The sequence below is a fragment of the Meriones unguiculatus genome (assembly GCF_030254825.1).
Source record: "Meriones unguiculatus strain TT.TT164.6M chromosome X unlocalized genomic scaffold, Bangor_MerUng_6.1 ChrX_unordered_Scaffold_30, whole genome shotgun sequence".
In the NCBI taxonomy this organism is placed as follows: Eukaryota; Metazoa; Chordata; class Mammalia; order Rodentia; family Muridae; genus Meriones; species Meriones unguiculatus.
This window is the reverse complement of record NW_026843706.1, coordinates 13,267,972-13,288,936: the sequence shown is the minus strand read 5'-3', so window position 1 is coordinate 13,288,936 and position 20,965 is coordinate 13,267,972. Positions and strand designations below refer to the sequence as shown.

Here is a 20,965-nt window from a genome sequence, read left to right as displayed (position 1 = left end):
AGATTCACTGCAAGCATGTGCTCTACTACTGAACTACATTCTCAGCTATATAAGACATCTTAAAAATAGAATTTTAACATTTGGCCCTCAGCTTTTTGGGGGTGGAAGGATTTTAATAACTGTGTCTATTTCCTTAGGAATTATAGGTCTATTTAGATTGTTATGTGATCTTGGCTTCACTTTGCTAAATGTGATGTATCAAGAAAAATCATCCATTTTCATTTAGATTTTGTGGAACACAGGCTTTTGAAGTATGATATAATTATTATTCAGATTTCCTCAGTGTCTGTTGTTATGTCCTCCTTTTCATTTTTTATTTTGTTGATTTGAATAGAGTCTCTTCTCTGCCTTTTGTTCAGTTTGGCTAAGTGTTTGTCTATCTTGTTGATTTTCTCAAAAAACCAGCACTTGGTTTTGTTTTGTTCTTTGTATTGTTCTCTTTGTTTCTAATTTATTGATTTCAGCCCTGAGTTTGATTATTTCCTGCCATCTACTCCTCTGGGGTGTGTTTGCTTCTTTTAATTCTAGAGCTTTCAGGTGTGCTTTTAAATTGCTAGTATGGGAACTCTCCAATTTCTTTATGAATGCCCTCAGTGCTATGAGCTTTCCCCTTAGCACTGCTTTCATTGGGTCCCTTAAGTTTGGGGATGTTGTGCCTTCATTTTCATCAAATTCCAGGAAGTCTTTATTTTTTTTTTCTTTATTTCTTTCCTGACCCAGTGGTCATTGAGTAGAAAGTTGTTCAGTTTCCATGAGTTTGCAGCCTTTCTATTGTTTCTGTTATTGTTGAAGTCTAGTTCATTCCATGGTGGTATTATAAGGTACAAGGAGTTCCCAGACAGCAGAGGTTATCTGCACATTCTCCCCAACCCTGCCAATCCAAAGAAGCCTCTGGATAACCCCAGCACCATTCAGCATAGAACTCCTAGTATTCCCTACTATCCTGAACCACCAGGAGCACAACCAGCTCAGACAGCAGAGAACCACCTGGCTACAGCTAGCTAAGACAGCAGAGGTGAGCTGTACTCTGTCCCACATCCCATTGCCAGCCATGCCAAGGAAGCCTGTGGGCAGTCCCAGCAACATTCATCATAGAACCCCTGCTGTATATTTCATACCTGCCTGATCCACCTGGGACACAGACAGGAGTGCTCAATCCAACTAGGACACAATCAGCAGAAGTGAGCTGTATGTTGACCCCCACTCCCATTGCTCTCAATTGTGAGGAGTGCTGTAGGGTCCCAAGTAACATTCAGCATATAGCCCTCTCTTACTATTCCCTACCTGCCTGATCCACCCATGGTACAGCCAGCAGAGGCCTGCAGGACCTCTGGCTCAAGTCTCTGCCTGACTCTCTGAGGAATAGAAACAATTGGCCACCACCAAGGACAGCCAGATGGCTAAGACCAGCTTAGGAACACAATCAACAAGAGCCAGGGCAATATGGCACCACCAGAGCCCAGCTATACCATTACAACATGCCTTAGATAGCCCAACACAGACAAAGCGTAAGAAGATGACCTTAAATCCAACCTTATAACGATGATAGAAGCCTTTAAAGAAGAAATGAATAGATCCCTTAAAGAAGTAGAGGAAAATATAATTAAATATGTAGAGGTATTTAAAGAGAAAATGAATTAATTCCTTAAGTTTCACCAACCTAAAGAGATGCCTATAGAGACAAGAAACTTACAGTACACCACTTAGATAGGACCAGAAAAGAAAATCCTCCAACCACATAATAATCAAAACAGTAAACCTACAGAACAAAATAGAATATTAAAAACCTCAAGGAAAAATGGCTGATTAACATACAAAGGCAGACCTATCAGAATTATACCAGCTTTCTCAACAGAAACTCTAAAAGTAGAAGGGCCTGGACAGACACCTGGCACAGTCTAAGTGACCACAGATGCCAATCTAGACTACCATACCAAGCAAAACTCTCAATCACTATAGATGGAGAAAACAAGACATTCAAGGCAAAACCAAACTTAAACAAATCTATCCACAATTCCAGCCCAACAGAAAATAATAGAAGAAAAATTTCCACCCAAGGAAGTTAACTACATTGAAGAAAACACAGGAAATAAATTAATTCTCACCATCAAAAAAAAAAAAAAAAGGAAAGCACACACAAATACTAACATCATCAATATCAAAATAACAGAAGCTAACAGTCATTGGGCATTAATATCTCTCAACATCAGTGGATTCAATTTCCAATAAAAAGACTCAGGCTAACAAAATGGGTGCAAAATCAAAATCTATCTTTCTGCTGCATATAAGAAACATACCTCAGCAACAAAGAAAAACAATATCTCAGAGTAAAGGGATGGAAAAAGGCTTTCCAAGCAAAGGAAACAAAAATCAAATTGAAATAGCCATTCTAATATCTAATAAAATGTACTTTTAACAAAAATTAATCAGAAGAGATGGGGTAGAACATTTCATGCTCATGAAAAGAAAGATGATGTCTCAATTGTGAACATCTAAGCTTCAAATGCAAGGGCACCCACATTCATAAAAGAAACATTACTAAAGCGTAAATCATATATGGACTCCACAAATTAATAGTAGTAGATTTCAACAGAATTCTCTCAAAGATGGACAGGTCATCAAGACAGAAACTAGAGAAATATGAAACTAACTGACTTGATGAATAAAATGGATCAAACAGATACTTACAGAACATTCCACCCAAACAAAAAAAATATAGCTTCTTCTCAGCACCTCACTGAACCATTTTTAAAATTGACCACATACTTCATCACAAGGAAAACCTCAACAAATAAAAGAAAATTGAAATATATTCTATCAGGCTACCATGGATTAAACCTGACCTTCAACAACAAAAGAAACATTTTGTGGATATAAACATGCTTTTGTTTTGGTCCCAGGTGGGATGTGGAACAGATGCGTATGGTCTATGGCAGCAGACTACTTGCTTCCTGCGGGGTCTGAGAGGAGCTATTTGACACCTGCAGATTGTTTAAATCTGAGGATTCCTAAGAGATAATAAATGCCAGGGCCCAGACAGTGTGGAGCTCAGAGAAAGAACAAGGCTACTTCTGCTTTCCTTTGCAACATGTTCCTGGTTGCTGTAGTGAGACAAGAAGTTAGAGATCTCCTGAAATGAAGAATGGACGGGCTCCAAGTAACCCAAAGACACTAACCAGCATGAAGCAGTTTAAAGAACTAACCCAACCTGGAAACAACCCAGATGTCCATCAACGGAGGAATGGGTACAGAAAGTGTGGTATTTTTACACAATGGAATACTACTCAGCAATCAAAAAGGAGGAAATCATGAAATTTGCAGGCAAATGGTGGGATCTAGAAAAGATCATTCTGAGTGAAATATCCCAGAAGGAGAAAGACAAACATGGGATATACTCACTGATATAGACCTATAAGATATGATAAACATAATGAAATCTATACACCTAAAAAGATAATCAATTGAGCGGACATAGGGTAAGATGATCAATCCTCATTTAGAAAGACAGATGGGATGTACATTGAACGTATGACAGGAGTCTACTGAGCACATCTGAAAGACTCTAACTAGCAGTGTTTTCAAAGCAAAGACTCATGACCAAACCTTTGGCAGAGTACAGGGAATCATAAGAAAGAAGGGGAGTTAGTTTGATACGGAAAGGATAGGAGCTCCACAAGGACCAAATATATCTGGACACAGGGTCTTTTCTGAGACTGACATTCAACCAAGGACCATGTATGGATATAACCTAGAACCTCCACTCAGATGTAGTCTGCGGTAGCTCAGTAAGCAATTGGTTTCCCAAAGTGAGGGGAACAAGGACTATTTCTAACAGGAACTCAATGACTGGCTCTTTGGTCTCCCCACCCCCGAAGGGAGGAGCAGTCCTGTTAGGCCACAGAGGAGGGCTTTGCAGCCAGTCCTGAAGATACCTGATAAAACAGGATCAGATGAATGGGGAGGAGGTCCCCCCTATCAGTGGACTTGGAAAGGGGCACGGTGGAGATGAGGGAGGGAGGGAGGGACTGGGAGGGAATGAGGGATTGGGACACGGCTGGGATACAGAGTTAATAAAATGTAACTGATAAAAAAAAATAATAAAATAAATAAAAAATAAAAAAATACAAAAAATAAAATAAAATAAAATAAAGAACTAACCCTCTCAACTAACCCTTTCTTTCAGCCAGCTGGTGTTGGGGTATTGGAAGGGATTGGGGTAGGGAGAAAAAGATAAAAGAAATTCAACTAAGGGATTTTTTTTATTTAAAACAACTATGCTAACAGAAACAACAGAAAGCCTACAAATTCAGGGAAACTGAACAACTCTCCATTCATTGACAACTGGGTCAGAGAGGAAATAAAGAAATTAAAGATTTTCTAGAATAAATATTAAAAATTAGAAAAATAAAGAAAAAAGTAAAAGAAAAAACAGGATAGCTAAAACTGTACAGTAAGAGAATTTCTGGAGGTATTACCATCTCTGATATCAAGTTCCACCACAGAGCTATAGTATTAAAAACCATATAATACTGGAATAAAAACAGACAGGTTGACCAATGAATGAAATTGACCCAGACAAAAGTTCACACAGTTATAAACACCTTGATTTTTATAAAGAAACCTGAAATAACATACTTGAAAAAAAGACAGCATCTTCAACAAATGGTGTTGGTCTTAGTGGATATCTGCATGTAGAAGAATTAAAATAGATCCATATCTATCAGCCTGCATAAAACTCAATTTCAAATGGACCAAAGACCTCAACATAAAACCAGATACATTAAACCTGTTAGAAGAGAAAGTAGGGTATTGCCTTGAACATATTGGAACAACTGGAAAAAGTTTCCTGAACAGGTCACTAAAATTGAAAATTAATAAATGGAACATCATGAAACCTAAAAACTTCTGAAAGGCAAAGAACATCATCAATAGGACAAAATGGCAAAGCACAGCATGGAAAAATATTTTGACCAACCCCAAATCTAATAGAAGGCTAATTTTAAAAATATATAATTAACTCAAGAAACTAGACACCAACAAACCAAACAATACAATTTTTAAAATGAGGTACATATCTAAACAGAGAATTCTCAACAGAGTAATTTCAAATGGCTGAGAAACACTTAAAGAAATGTTCAACATCCTTAACTATCAGAGAAATGCAAAACAAAACTACTTAAGGTTCCATCCGGTCAAAATGGATAAGATCAACAACACAGCTCATGCTGGTGAGGATGTGGTGCAAGGAGAACACCCCTCCATTGGTGATAGGAGCACAAACTTGTACAACCACTAAGGAAATCAATATGGCAGTTTCTCCTCTATAATTTGGAATGGATCTACCTCAAAATCCAACTGTACCACTTTTGGGAATATACCCAAAAAACACATCATCTTACCACAAGGTCATTTGCTCAGCTATGTTCATAGAAACTTTATTCATAATAGCTTGAAACTAGAAGCAACCTAGATTACCCTCAAATGACAAATGAATAAAGAAAATTTGGTACATTTACATAATAGAGTATTATTCAGCTACTGAAAAACTGGTATCATAAAATTTGCAGGCAAATGGATGAAACTAAAAAATAAAAAATTCATTCTGAGTGAGGCAACCCAGACCCAGAAAGACAAACATGATATGTACTCTCTTATAAGTCAATATTAGCTATAAGTAAAGAACAATCATGAGGCAATCTACAGACTGAGAGAAGTTAGAAAAAAAGAGGTCTCCCTTGGAAAGAGACCTCTGTTCATGAGTATTTAGGTTTGTTTTCTAACTGGGCTTTTATAAATATTTCAGCAATAATATAAGTGTCCAGGTATCTTTATAGTAAGCTGACTTTAATTTTAAGAGGTGTATACATAGGAGTGCATAACTTGATCACACAGTATTTTTATTTTTATTTTCTGGTGGAACCAGTGATTGATGTAGTGGCTGTACTAGATGCCATTCCTGCAAGAAATGTCTAGGGGTCTCTTTTTACCGCATCCTCATAAGCATTATTTACACCTATTCTCTTAATGACTTCTAGGCTTTTGAATACTCATGTATGTGTAAAACCAAGAGATTCTACTGGGAGGAAATAAAAAATTGCACATGACAAAATATAACTGAGAAACCTCATCAGAGCTCAATAAAAACATTATCCCTGACTATGCTTATCATTTGAGGTGATGTACTAGCTAATTTTGTGTCAATTTAACACAGGCTAAAGTTACCTGAGAGCAAGGGACCCCCAGTTAAGAAAATGTCTCTATAATATCAGGCTATAGGCAAGCCTGTAGGGTATTTTCTTAGTGATTGATGAAGAAGTGCCCATCCCATTGTAAGGTGGGCCATCCCTGGGACTGTGATCCTGGCTTCTATAAGAAAGCAGGCAGAGGAAACCAGGTGAAACAAACTGGTATGCAACATTCCTCCATGGCCTCTGCATCAGCTCTTTTCTCCAGGTTTTCACCCTGTTTTAGTTTCCATACTGACTTCCTTCAGTGATGGACTAAGGACTAAATGTCAGCAGAATAAACCTTTTCCTCCCCAACTAGCTTTGGGTCATTGTGTTTCATCATAGCAATAGTAACTCAGACTAAGACAGGAGCTTAAGAACAATGTTCTTATCTCAGAAAAATTACTCTGGGGTATGTCTTGAGAAATTTCTATTTCTTCCTTTCATATCTTCAGAGACATGCTGACCATATGGGAATTCTAAATTATCAACAAGATATGGAAACATTGTTCAGGTTCTCTTAAAAGAATTATAAGTTTTATTCTTTAGTATTTCTACCACCAAAAAAGTTTTTCTCATGTGATGAATGTATAAACTGGTGTAAGTCAAAGCACCTATTTCAGGCTATATAATAAAGTAGTGCTAAATTTAGAAGTATAATTAAATTTCTTCAGCCCTAGCTTCAAATATATCCGAGTTATCTAGATCCATCATTACTTTAACAATGGGTAATAGTGCTTTCTTTTTCCTCAGTAATTATTTCCAACATTAAAAATAAAAAAATGAAATTTTTGTTCCTGTACCAAATGGAGAAAACTAAGTTATCTAAATGTTGATGATGAGTCACAAGTCAAGGGGATATAGATATAAGACAATGCAGAAAGTGTAATGTGGTGTTAAATCTATCTACTTAACAAAGTAGGTCATGTACCCCAACAGTGCATGGAGTCTACTGGATCTACTCTTGTTATAAGTGAGTACATGAGTGATATTTTGTCCACCTTGGCTTTTGTATCTCTCTTCTTCTATCTAAGATATCTTTCTTCAACCTTTCTTTGTATAAAATAATTACTTTCCCCTAAAATACATGATTTTCCTCTTTGAAGTATTTCATAGATAAAGGCTTTGCCTTTGCCTTCACAACTGTATCTATTCTATTGCCTGCATTTTATTATATATATAATATAAATATAACAGTTTATATGTTCAGTTTTGCTTTGTCCTCTACATTCAGTATCTCACCAGCAGGAATCATTTGTTACATATTTGTGTGTGCTAAGAACTGAACAAAAGAGATCAATAAATAATAAGTGAGTTAAATAAAGAAATAAAACTTTGCAATCTGTTTATTCTCCAGAATGATGTTTTATTTCATCAGTCTATAAGGTCTTATCCTTAATTAGGTTTAAAGCTCTATGATGCCTTTATAACGTATTTTAAATGAAACCTGAGACTATCTTAAGACTGCCATATCAAAACCACTCTAGCCACTCTGAACTTTACTGAAATCCAACTTTACAAACACTTTGTTATTGTTATTGTTGATCACTGGAATGCACATACTGTCCTGCTGTGCAGGAAGCTTCTTCAAGTTGATCAAACTCCAGAAGCACAGAGTCAGCACCCCTAAATTACAGGTGGATGTTCACTGCTCTTGTGTTGATAACTGTGTTAGAGTTGAAACTCAAAGACTGAAAACAGAGAAACAGAAAACTGAAATTAACAATCCAACACTGCTGGAACAAATATGGGAGGAATGTTGAATCACATGATATTTATTCTAAACCATTTGGTAGTAGTTGACAGAGACAAAATCATGGAATAACTACAGAGATGATGCTGTTTTAGATAATGCATTTTTATGAAATCCATATAGTATAAATTTATTTAATCACAGCAACTACATATACTGTATTTACAGTGTTGTATAAGAACTCATTGATTAGTAATACTGAACCTATATTTTTGTTGTTGTTGCATTAAGCATAAACTTAACTTTGCTAAGGTACTCAAAATACTTGGCAGAATAAACTCCTGCTTGTTAAACAAAATTATATCATCTTCAGTAGAACACAATTTAAGAATGCTGGTTGAGAGGAATAGTGCTCAGGATTCTGAAAGGCCTTGAAACCCAATAATATAGAAAATCCTTGAAGGCCCTGAAAATAGAATTTCCAGAGGTTCATCTTATGATGGGAAGTACTTTTCAAGTGTAAGAAAATGAATCAAATATAATTCATAATCATGACCAACTGCACGCAGACTGTTTTAAGGAGTGTTATTCAAGTTGGAACATTGCCTTCTTGGTAGGTTTATTCATGAAGAAGTTGAATAGCTAACTCTCAGAGATGATAAATACATAGTTATTGTCATAGGAGAGGATTTACTTTAGAAAAGTTGGAAGTTCCTCCAGGAGTTAACATTCTGTACCTGACTTACCATCTTACTGATACTGGTATCCAAATTTATTAAATATTTCTAGTGAATGGATCCTGTAATATATAGAATGACGAGACATGAGATGAGGATGTTTATTAAGGAATCTCTTAAGAACACATTCCTTGGTGACAGAAACAGAAAATGCCACAACTAACTTTAGGACTAGCTGGATATTCTATACTAAGATGCCAGGTGTAACAAAAAAGATAGAGGATTGGCCTACAGAATCAACTAAGCAGGGCTAATAGAGGCTTACAGAAACTGAAGCTGCAATCGTAGAGCTTACATGGGTCTGAGAGAGATACTCTGCATATGGTATGACTGTTTAGCTTGTTTGTTGTTGATGCTGTTGTTGGACTCCTAACAGTGGGAGTAGGTGTGTCTCTGACTCATTTGCTTACTCTTGGGACCCTTCCTCTCCTAATGGGTTGCCTCCTTCAGCTTTAATAAGAGTTTTTGTGTCTAGTCTTATTATATCTTGTTATGCTACATTTGGTTGACATGCCTGGGAGGCCAGCTCCTTTCTGAAGGGAAATGCAGAACTGAATATGTGGGCAAGGGAAGCTGAGGGGAAAATGGGGAGAGTGGAGGAAAGGGAGGCTGCAGTCAGGATGTATTGTACCACAGAAGAATAAATAAATAAACAAATAATAATGAATTAGACTCTTTGTAGGTTTTTTTGTTTGTTTGTTTGTTTGTTTTACAGAATTGAAAATTGATGGAAAGACCATCAAATAGAGGAAGAGAAAGAGACTGAACCAAAATATATAAGAAATATCAAAGCCTTTCTATAAAATTTGGAATATAAAAAGTAAACCTGCTCTCAATACATACTCTAATTGAAGATCATGTGACACATGTATTTAAAGACTAAAAGAAAATGACAAGCAAATAAAAATTTCTAAATGGCCACAAGATGAAAACAATGCATTAAAATGACATTTCAAGAAAAAGAACCAAGATTTCCTAACCTGATAACACCAAAAATATTAAAATATTTTGAAGAACAAATATGCAGAAATGTTGCATATTAATGAATTTTTTAAAAACAGAATTTCCAGTATAGCCTATGCATTCAGAAAAATGCCAGTTTCTGTAGAAGTTTTTCTGGAAATAATAATTTATCTAAGATTATGAGGGGCTATTTATAAGCAAACAGCCCTGAAAAATAAGAACAAAGATGACAGACTTACATCATCACATATCAAACATATAAATATATTATAGAAATATTATCAAGAAAAGGAAGGTTGTAAAAATTTTGAAACTGGGTGAGCATGAGCAGGGACATGCCAAGGGACAAAGCCGAAATGAATCACCACCAGGTTCCCTCTGGCTCCACTCTGCCCATTGTGCACCTCCTGAGTCTTTCTTCTCCTCCAACATCGCCACCTCCATGGGAGTGCAGGTGGAGACCTTTTCTCCCTGATATGGGCACAAATTCCCAATGACGTGTGGGTTGCACTACAGGGGATGCTTGAAGATAGAAAGAAATTTGATTCTTCTCGAGACAGAAACAAGCTTTTTAAGTTTATGCTAGGAAAGCAGGAAGTGATCTGAGGCTGGGAAGAAGAGGCAGTCACAATGAGTGTGGGCTAGAAAACCAAACTGACAATTTCCCCAGATTGTGTCTAGGGAGCCACTGGGCACTCAAGCATCATCCCAGTATATACCACTCTTCGATGTGTGCCTTCTAAAACTGGAATGAGAGAAGTGGCCTCCTCCCTTAGCTCCCTGCACATGGATCTGTCAATGGAGGGATCTGGTACCTCCTGATGGGTACACACAAATTTATGCAGCTTTTCTTGATGTCCCCCCACTCTGTATAGACACCGACCCTGCTGAAGGTGTTCCGTCACTCAGCTTTGCTTTGGACACCTGCATGTCCTCTTCCCCTTCTGTGAGTTTTAGCCTAAACTATATGCCATAAACCTCAAGTTACTTTGATTTGGGGTGAAGATTCAGTTTCAGTCTTTTCAGATCTAGGTTTCCAATGAAGAATATTGTCAAGTATTAAGAGCACAAGCTATTGGTTACCTTTAGAATAGGTGTTGCGGTGGGATTTGAAAGTATTTTTATTTTATTTTATTTTATTATTTTATTTTGGATGAAAATTTTATCTGTTGTATATTAAGATATCCTGGTTGCTGGGCTACAAAGCCATAGCAGATTCGAGATTCTTTTAGGCCTGAATTTTTCTCCAGTGGGGAGGCCCTGTTGAACTGAAAGCCCTACCCAAACTGAAGTGGGAATGGAGGGAAAGAGCCTTTGCTTCTGACAGTCCTCCTATCTTCTGAAACAGTCTACCTTTTAAAGCAGGTCCCTACATTGCTGTGTTGGACACTACAGTATCTATCCCTGGGTGGCCAGGGACCTCTAAAGCCTTCTTTGTGGTCTGACTTAATTTGTTTTTCATCCTATCGTTTTTCTAATAGATTTTCAGGACTTTTGTAATCTTTTAACTATCCAAGCTCCACTTCCTAAATTTTAAGAACTTTAATGAAAAGTTTAAATTGAAGATGCTATTTGTAGAATCACCAACCAGTGGATGCCCAGCAATCATGACAAATCCTTGAGTGTTCCCTAAGAAAATGATGCTGGTCATCATAGCTTCAGCATCTCCTGGGGTTTGATGCTTAGCTCTCTCTGCTGATCTTGATTCCTGGCTTTTCTTCCTTCTCACCCTCTGCTGTCCTATGTAGTGATTTGGTGAGAGAAAGTGCACTTTTGTCCCTTGCCCTCTGTACATATCATATGTGTTTGTACATATTTGTACATATGTGTTTCAAATTATTGCAATAAAGTGCATTATGCTGGCTATTCTTAAAATAAATAGATAGATAGATAGATAAATAAATAAATAAAATTTCAAAGCCAACCAATGTGCTTCAGCCAATCAACACACAAACAAGAAAAAAATAACAAATAAATGACACTCAAAAAATAAATTTGAACAACTATCACTTTCCCATAAAAATCTTTAAGAAGGCTAAAAAGGGAAAAGAAGACAGCAGCCAGGCATGGTGGAACATCCCTTTAATACTGGCACTTGAGAGCTGAAGTAGGTAGATCTCTGAGTTTGAAATCAGTCTGGTCTATAGAACAAGTCTTAAGAAAGCTAGGCTAAACAGAGAAATTTGATGTGATCCTTAAAACATGCTAGAATTGAAGATGAGGTACCAATGTAGTAGAAAGCCACCTGTATTGATCTTTTGTAAAACTCTTCTTTATTTGTAGTGTTTGCAAAACCCATTCTACTTTGTAATCTTTGCAAAAAGTATTCCATTATCTATCCTATGCTGATGAGTTCAAAGTTCTATACCTAACACACTTGCTTATAACTATCAACCTGAAAACATCTATCTAGACTTTAAAATACCTTTTTGGACCTAAAACATTCTCTTAGTTCCTAAACAACTAAGTTTAATTGACGTGAGACTATGAATACCTAGTCTTCAACACCATAACAGAGATCTTACAAGGAGATAATATTACCTAACTATGTAGGACTCATTAAGCAAAACTACAGAACTATAGAAATGACACAGACAGTTGACTACCTAGACAGTAACCAGAGCTTTCTCAGTGTTTTGGGGGCATCAAATCCTCAACCTACTGGACCAGAATATATCTGATATACAAAGAAACCAAAACTTCCATTACACACACAGGTTTTGTGTTATTCTACACAAGGTTTAACTTGGAAAACTTCTCTCAGCAGTCATACAAGTACCAGTCTTTGTATTGATACTCCTAGAACAGATACTGAGATAAGGAGTCAACTGAGGCAGGAGAGAAAAATAAATCAAACTTAAAAAACTATCAGAATAAAAAATATTTAGTGAGGGGGATCTAAGTTGGTGGCAAAGGGAGGAGGCTCTGTCTGACAAGCAGGACTAGAAGTGACTTCACAGTCACCAACCAACTAAAATCTGGCCCCTAAAACACCAGGGATTGTGTTTCCCAGGTGAGAGGAAACCCCATGGTGTGGGAAGCAATCTGGTTCAGGTCACCCAGCTAAATCCCTGAAGAGTTCCTGGGTCCTGGCAGGTGCTCAGTGGCCAGTCCAGAGCTAGACACCTGTGTACTCTGATCACCATCCCAGACTAAACTATGGGCTCCATAATACCAGAGACTGAGATTTCGAATCAAAAGAAAAGCCCATGGTGAAGGAAGCAATCAGGACCGACCTCAGGTCACCAAGACCATCCATGGAAAAGGACCCGGGGTCAGGTGGGTGCTCTGCCACCAGACCAGAAACCTGCCTGCATGGCCGGCTCACCTTCCTAGACAGATCTGAAGGCACCAGGGCACCAGAGACTGGGTTTCTCTGTCGCGAGAAAACCTCACGGTGAGGGGAATAGTAGGTCTAACCTCAGGTCACTCAGCCAAACCCTACCCCCAAAACACGGTTCTCAGGAAAAGTTCCCAGGTTCCTGCAGGTGCCCAGTAGGCATCACTGAGCTACTCTCTTGTGCCTGTGTGCTCTACTCACCGTTCTAGAATAACCTGTGGACCCCAAACACCACAGACTGGGTCTCCCTGTCAGGAGGAAACCTTATGTTGGAGGAAATATCAGGTCAGACCTCAGGATACCCAGTTTGAGAAAAGTTTCTGGGCTCCTGCAGGCTCCAGGCTCTACCATCCAGCTGCATACAGGACTACTGTGCATACCTCCCACTGATTACCACTTGGGTACTGGGGCACGGAAGTCCAACTTCAGACCTACAGAGGCCTGGAATCCATGGGATGAGTCCCAGACAATGCACCAAGGTACAGCTTGTTGCCCTAGTTAAACTGAACACACTACAGGACTCCCTGGTAGTTCAAGAACACTACACCCAGCAAACACAGTGTAAGAGTAGCAGCAGCAACCCACTACATTCAGAGAAAGAAACCCAGCAGCAGGGCAGCTGCCTCCAGGACCTCTACTATTGAGAGGAGAGCACCCCACCCTGACTGCCAATGACCACAGTTACCACACAAGTCCATAAGCCTGAGGTCAGCTGTGGCAATTCATGAGAAGCACCTGCCATTTGGTGGACCATAACCAAAAAGGTGAGGAGACCTACTTCAGGAACAATGATCTTCCTACCCAGGGGGTTCTTCCCAACCAAGGATTCCAGGAGACACCAGGAACTAACAGCCAACAATTGAGACAGCTAGATGGGTAGAGGCCACCGTAAAAGCACAACCAACAAAAGCCAGAGGAATATTGCATCTCCAGAACAAAGTAATCAAGGGGCAAGTAGCCCTGGACACCATATCATAAATGAAATCTAAAAAGATGACTTGCATCTATGCTTATGAAGAGGTTAATGGAGGAAACAATAAAATGCATGAAGAATTAGAAGATAAAGTCAAACAGACTATGCCCATCCATAAAGAAATACAGGAAGATGCAGCCAAACAGTTTGTGGCTTTCAGAGAGGAAATAATTAAGTCACTGAAAGAAATAAAAGAAACAGAGGATGGTCAAACAAGCAGCTGAAGGAATTAAAGGAAAATGCAGTCAGACAGGTGAAGGAAATAAACAAAACAGTTCAAGATCTAAAGATAGAATTAGAAAAATTAAAGAAAACACAAGCAGTGGAAATCGTAGAGAGAAAGAACTCAGGGAAGAAAACAGGAACTACCAAGGTAAGCATAACCAAGAGACTACAAGAGATAGAAGAAAGAATCACATGTGTGGAAGAAATCAACATATCCATCAAAAAAAAAAAAATGTTAGATCTGAAAAATTGCTGACACAAACCATTCAAGAATTACAAGACAACATGAAAAGACAAAACCTAAGAAGAATAGGAATAGAGAAAAAAGAAGATTCCCAAGTCCAAGATCCAGAAAATATTTTCAACAAAATCATAGAAGAAAATTTCCCCAACTTAAAGGAGAGGGCTTTAAACATACAAGAGACCTACAGTACACCTAATAAATTACACCAGAAGAGAAGATCCTCCTGCCACATGATAATCAAAACAGTAAGTATACAGAACAAAAAAAAAAAAAAAAAAAAAAAAAAACAACTAAAAGCTGTAAGGGAAAAAGGCAAACTCATCAGAATCACAACTGTCTTCACAACAGAGACTATGAAAGACAGAAGGGCCTGGATGTATATCATAAAGACCCTAAATGACCACAGATGTCAGCGCAGGCTACTATACCAAGCAAAACTCTCAGTCCTCATAGATGCAGAAAACAAGTTATTCACCAACAAAAACAAGTTTAAACAATACAGAAGTTAATAGAAGGAAAAATATAACCCAGGAAAGCTAGCTACAGTCAGGAAACCACAGGAAATAAATAACTTCATCTCAGAAAAACTAAGAGTAGCCAAGCACACAAATACACTACCACAAGAAAAAGCAAAATCAAAACATCTAACAGCCACTGGTCATTAATTTCTCTTAAAATCATTGGACTCAACTCTCAAATAAACAGTCAGAGACTAACAGAATAGACGTGTAAACGAGACCCAACAATCTGTTGCATTCAAGAACAAACTTAAGTGACAAAGATAGACATTACAGGAAATTAAATAGTTCGGAGACAATTTTCCAAGTAAATGGACCCAAGAAGAAAGCAGGAGTAGCCATTCTAATAACTAATAAAATAGATTTTCAACCAAAATTGATCAAACGATGTTGGGAAGATCACTTCACTACTCATCAAAGGAAAATTCCACTGGGAAGACATCACAATACTGAACATCTATGCCCCAAATACAAGGGTACCCACATTTGTAAAAGAAACATTAATAAAACTTAAACCACACATAGATTCCTACACATTAATAGTGGGAGAATTAAACACCCCACTTTCAAAAAAGGACAGGACAACAAAACAGAAATTAAACAAAGAAACAATAACTCTAACCGAGGTCATGAATCAAATGGACCTAACAGACATCGACAGAATCTTTCACACAAACAAACAAAAAAATGCCTTTTTCTCAGCACCTCACGGAACCTTCTCCTAAACAGACCATTGATCTGCTGGTCACATTGCAAGCCTCAACAGATACAAGAAGATTAAAATAATCCCTTGTATATTATCTGACTACCATGGACTAAAGGTGGACCGCAATAACTAAAGAAATGGCACAAGTCCTACACACATGGAAACTGAACAACTCGCTACTCAATGACAGCTGAGTCAGGGAAGACATAAAGATAGAAATGAAAGACTTCCTAGAATATAATGAAAATGAAGGCACAACATACCCAAATTAATGGGACACAATGAAAGTAGTGCTAAGAGGAAAGTTCAAGTGCCTTCAAGAAGAAATTTGAAACATTTCATAAAATCAACTTAATAGCTCACCTGAAAGAACTAGGGGGAAAAAAAGCAGACATTTCACAGGAAGTACACATATGAAAACAATCAAACTCAGGGCTGAAATCAATAAATTAGAAACAAGTAAGACATTTGAAAGTATCAATAAAACCTAGAGCTAGTTCTTGAGAAAATCAGCAAGATAGACAAACCCTTAGCCAGACTTACTAAAAGGCAAAAAGACACTGTCAAAATCATCAAAATCAGAAATGAAAAGGGGGACATAACAACAGTAACTGAGGAAATCCAAAGAACCATCAGGTCTTACTTCAAAAGCTTATATGCCACAAAATTTGAAAATTTAAATGTAATAGACAATTTTCTTGATTGATTCCACTTACCAAAGCTTAATCAAGACCAGGTAAATCAATTAAATAGTCCTATTTCCCATAAGAAAATAGAAGCTGTCATCAAAAATCTCCCATCCAAAAATAGCCTATGGTCAGTTGGTTTCAGAGCATGATTCTATCAGACCTCCAAACAAGAGCTAACACCATTATACTTCAAACTATTCCACAAAATAGAAACAGAAGGAACACCATCAAACTTATTCTATAAAGCCACAGTCACCTTGATACAGAAACCTCACAAAGACCCAACACAGAAAAAGAATTTCAGGCCAATCTTCCTTATGAACACTGAAGCAGAAATACTCAAAAAAAAATACTCACAAACCAAATTCAAGAACACATCAAAGATATCAATCACTATGACCAAGTAGGCTTCATCCCAGGTATGCAAGGGTGGTTCAATATAAGGAAATCCATCAATGTTGTCCATGATATTAACAAACTAAATGAAAAAAAAAAAAAAACAACACATGATAATCTCTTTAGGTGCTGAAAAAACATTTGATAAAATCGAACATTCATGTAAAGTCCTAGAGAGATCAGGGATACAAGGCACTTACCTGAACATAGTAAAGGGAATATACACTTAGTCTATAGCCAACATCAAACTGAGTCAAGAGAAACTTAAGTAAATCTCATTGAAATCAGGAACAAGATAAGGCCGCTCACTCTCTCCATATCTCTTCAACATAATTTTTGAAGTCCTTGCTAGAGCAGTAAGACAATTAAAGGAGATCAAGTGGATTCAGTTTGGAAAGGAAGAAGTTAAAGTATCTCTATTTGCAGATGACATGATAATATACATGAGTGACCACTAAAATTCTACCAGGGAACTCCTTTAGCTTATAAACCCCTTCATCAAAGTGGCTGTATACAAAAGTAACTAAAAAAACCAGTAGCCATCTTATATACAGAAGACAAATAGGCTGAAAAAGAAATTAGGGAAATAACACCATTTACAATAATCACACATAACATAAAATATCTTGGTGTGACTCTAACCAAGCAAGTCAAGGACTTGTGTGGAAAAAAAATTTCCAGTCTCTGAAGAAAGAAATAAAAGAAGATATCAGAAGATGGAAAGATCTCCCATGCTCATGGCTTGGCAGGATTAACATAGTAAAAATGGCCATTTTACCAAAAGCAATCTACAGATTCAATGCAATGCCCATCAAATTACCAACACAATTCTTTACAGAACTTGAAAGAAAAATTCTCAACTTCATATGGAATAACAAGAAACCCAGAATTGCTAAAACAATCATATAAAATAAAAGATCTTCTGGAGGTATCTCCATATCTCATCTCAAGCTGTATAATAGTGTAACAGTAATAAAAACTGCATGATACTGGCCTAGAAACAGGCTGATATATCAAAGGAATTGAATAGAAGACCCAGAAATAAACCCACACACTTATGGACAACTGATCTTTGACAAAGATGCCAAAACCATACAATGGAAAAAAGACAGCCTCTTCAACAAATGGTGCTGGTCTAACTGGATGTCTACATGTAGAAAAATGCAAGTAGATGCACACATATCACACTGCTCAAAACTAAAGCACAAGTGGATCAAAGACTTCAATCCTCATTTAGAAAGGCAAATGGGATGGACATCAAAAGAGGAAGAAAACAAGGAACAGGACAGGAACCTACCACAAGAGGGCCTCTAAAAGACTCTATCCTGCAGGGTATCAAATCAGAAGCTGAGACTCATAGCCAAACTTTGGGCAGAGTACAGGGACTCTTATGAAAGAAAAGAGAGATAGAAAGATATGGAGAGGACAGGAGCTCTACAAGGTGAGCAAAAAAAAAAAAAAAAAAAATGGGCATAGGGCATAGGGCTTCTTTCTGAGACTGATACTCCAAAAGACCAAGACCATTCATGGATATAACCTAGAACCCCTGCCCAGATGTAAACTGTGGCTGCTCGGTGTCCAAGTAGGTGCCGTAGTAATGGGAATGGGAACCTACTTTCTCTAATATGAACTCAGTGGCCTACTCTTTGATCACCTCCCCCTGAGAGGGGTGTAGCCTTACCAGACCACAGAAGAAGACAATGCAGACACTACTGATGAGATCTGATATACTAGGGTCAGATGGAAGGGGAGGAGAACCTCCCCTATCAGTGGACTGGGGAAGGGGCATGGGAGGGGATAAGGGAGGGAGGGTGGGATTGGAAGTGGACTGGAGTTGTGCTACAGCTCAGATACAAAGTAAATAAACTGTAATTAATAAAACAATAAAAAATACTTAGTGAACTTAAAAAATAATAGAAAACTTGCCATAATGGTACACACCTTTAATCTCAGCATTTTGGAGAAAGAGGCAAGCAGATAGATCTCTGTGAATTCCTGGCCAGCCTGGTCTACATAGTGAGATCCAGGAACACCAAAGATACACAGAGACTCTGTGTCAAAATATTTCTTTAAGATGAAAAGGAAACATGATTGTGAGATGTTATGAAATTGAAAAACTAAAACTAGGAAATACCTCCTCTGAATATAATATCAAAGATAGAAGACTGAAGGTTCTTTCTATAAGATCAGCAATAAGACAATGGTGTCAGAACTTACTTGCTTGATTCTCTAATATTTACCATGGTGTTTGAAATCTAGACTGTAAAACAAACAAGAAAAGGGTAATCTATATATAGAGAGCAAGAATATTATCTTTTACTTGGCATAATTGCTTGTACAACCTGATGAAATCCATGAAAACCTACTTAAATTCTACTTCTGGTAAAAGAGCACTAGTTGCATTACAAACCTACTTTTTTTGAAATGGAGATTTATTTTAAATAAACATTTGACGTTTCTGGAAGTGGTCCTAGTGATGAAGAGAAAATGAAAAAAAAAAATGTGTTCAAATAAATCTACAAAATTTTACAAAGGAAAACAAGAACCAATGATACTTAAAACAAGAGCATATCCTTCCTGCTCCCCTCCTTGCTCAGTGAGACAGAAAACAGTCCAGACTTGTGTTTCCAGAACTGTCTGTTTCCTTGTTTCATTTGGAGAGCTATTTTCTACATGGACATAGAAAGGTACCCTTTTTCACACTAGCCTGTGCTACTTGTTGCTGCAAGTGAATTTTGAGAAAGTTTGGCTTAGAGGTGGGTTGTACCCTTTGATGCCCTCAGCCTCTACTCATGGGGTGGACTCTGTAATGTACAAATAAGTTCATAGTACAAAATTTATTTTATTTTGGCTATAAACTATAAGCTGATAAAATCTAGGCCATTTCTAACACTCCTAAAACCAAGACCTCAACTAGTATGATGAAGATGCCTCTCAGACAAGTGTATTACTGTTTAACACTCAGCTATAGAACAGAAAATATCAAATCTCTCGCCTCATTTATCTGTAATGAAGTATGAAAAAATTCAAGTATAAGTATGCATTCACAAATCACTGGAAATTGTGGTAAATGACAAAGTGGTAGGAATGGAAAGGTTTATGGGCTACACTCTAGACTAGCTAGAGATAGCAGGAAAGAGACAATTGGAAAGAACAGTGTGCCTAGAACACATCTTAAATCTTTAACCCTTGCACAATTAGAAATGACAGAGAAAAAGAGAGAAGGGGGGGTGGAAGGGAGAGAAAGCACTTGAATGATGAGGCCAAATATCAACATCATGGGTCTTCCTCATTGCTTTCCACATTATCTTTTAGACATCATACTGACCAATTCAGCTAGACCTGGCGGGTGTCCCCAAGAATTCTCCTGTCTCTGCCCCACCAGCAATGGTATTATATACAGACCAAGATTTTTAAGTGGGTACTAATGGATCAATCTCAGTTCTTTTACTTGCACAGCAAGCATTTTACCAACTGCACAATCCTTCTCAGATTTTCAACATATTTTCAGGCATATTTTTCTAGTTCCTTGGAGAAACTGTTGGGCTCCCAAGGGGTAATTAATGAAACCTGTATTAAACAAGTTTGCTGTAATATATTACCATGTGCCTTATGTTCTTAATACTTCATTGTCTTTAGCGCTTTGCTCCTTGCAATAATACTTACAGTCAAGGTTAAATGAAAAAAGTATATTTGGTAGAGTTTAGATGTTGCATAATTCACTGAATAAAACTAATCCTTATTCTTTAACAACCAACAAAATCCCTTTTACCAATCAGAGAATTATATGCACTACTACTGGTGAGCTTCTACCCTTTTGCCTGATAATCACTCACCCATCCTAGAAATTCAACAACATAATATTCCAATGGATAATGTTTTCCTTAAACATCATTCACATCTATGAATAATTGGATACTTGTGATTTTCTTATATCAAAGAATATTTAGTGAGACCAGGAAATTAATAAGACCAGTGGAATTAAAGTTTTCAAGAGCAGCTAATTAAAGAAAAACGAAAAGCAGTGAGCTGCACTCCTTGAAACATCCCAAGTTTCTAATTCAGTCTCTCCAGAGGACACTGTATTATAATTTCCAGAAGCTAGTTTCAAGTAGGTCTTTTTTTCAATATTATAAAGAAAATGAATTTTAGGAGTCAGAGAATAATATGTCTCAAAGGGATCTCAATTGTTTCTTCAATTCCCTAGTAAACACCTTCAATAAGAAATCTTTTTGCTACAGAGACAACTCAGAG

At 37.4% G+C, this 20,965-nt stretch overlaps 1 protein-coding gene and 1 pseudogene across 3 annotated transcripts in view; one reads left to right on the top strand and one right to left on the bottom strand.

The window, feature by feature from the left end:
- Positions 1–20,965, bottom strand: part of Gabra3 (gamma-aminobutyric acid type A receptor subunit alpha3) — a 288,094-nt gene that overhangs the window by 121,240 nt on the left and 145,889 nt on the right. The gene's annotated exons all lie outside the window — the stretch shown is intronic.
- On the top strand, positions 10,063–10,374 carry LOC110542841 (peptidyl-prolyl cis-trans isomerase FKBP1A-like; annotated as a pseudogene).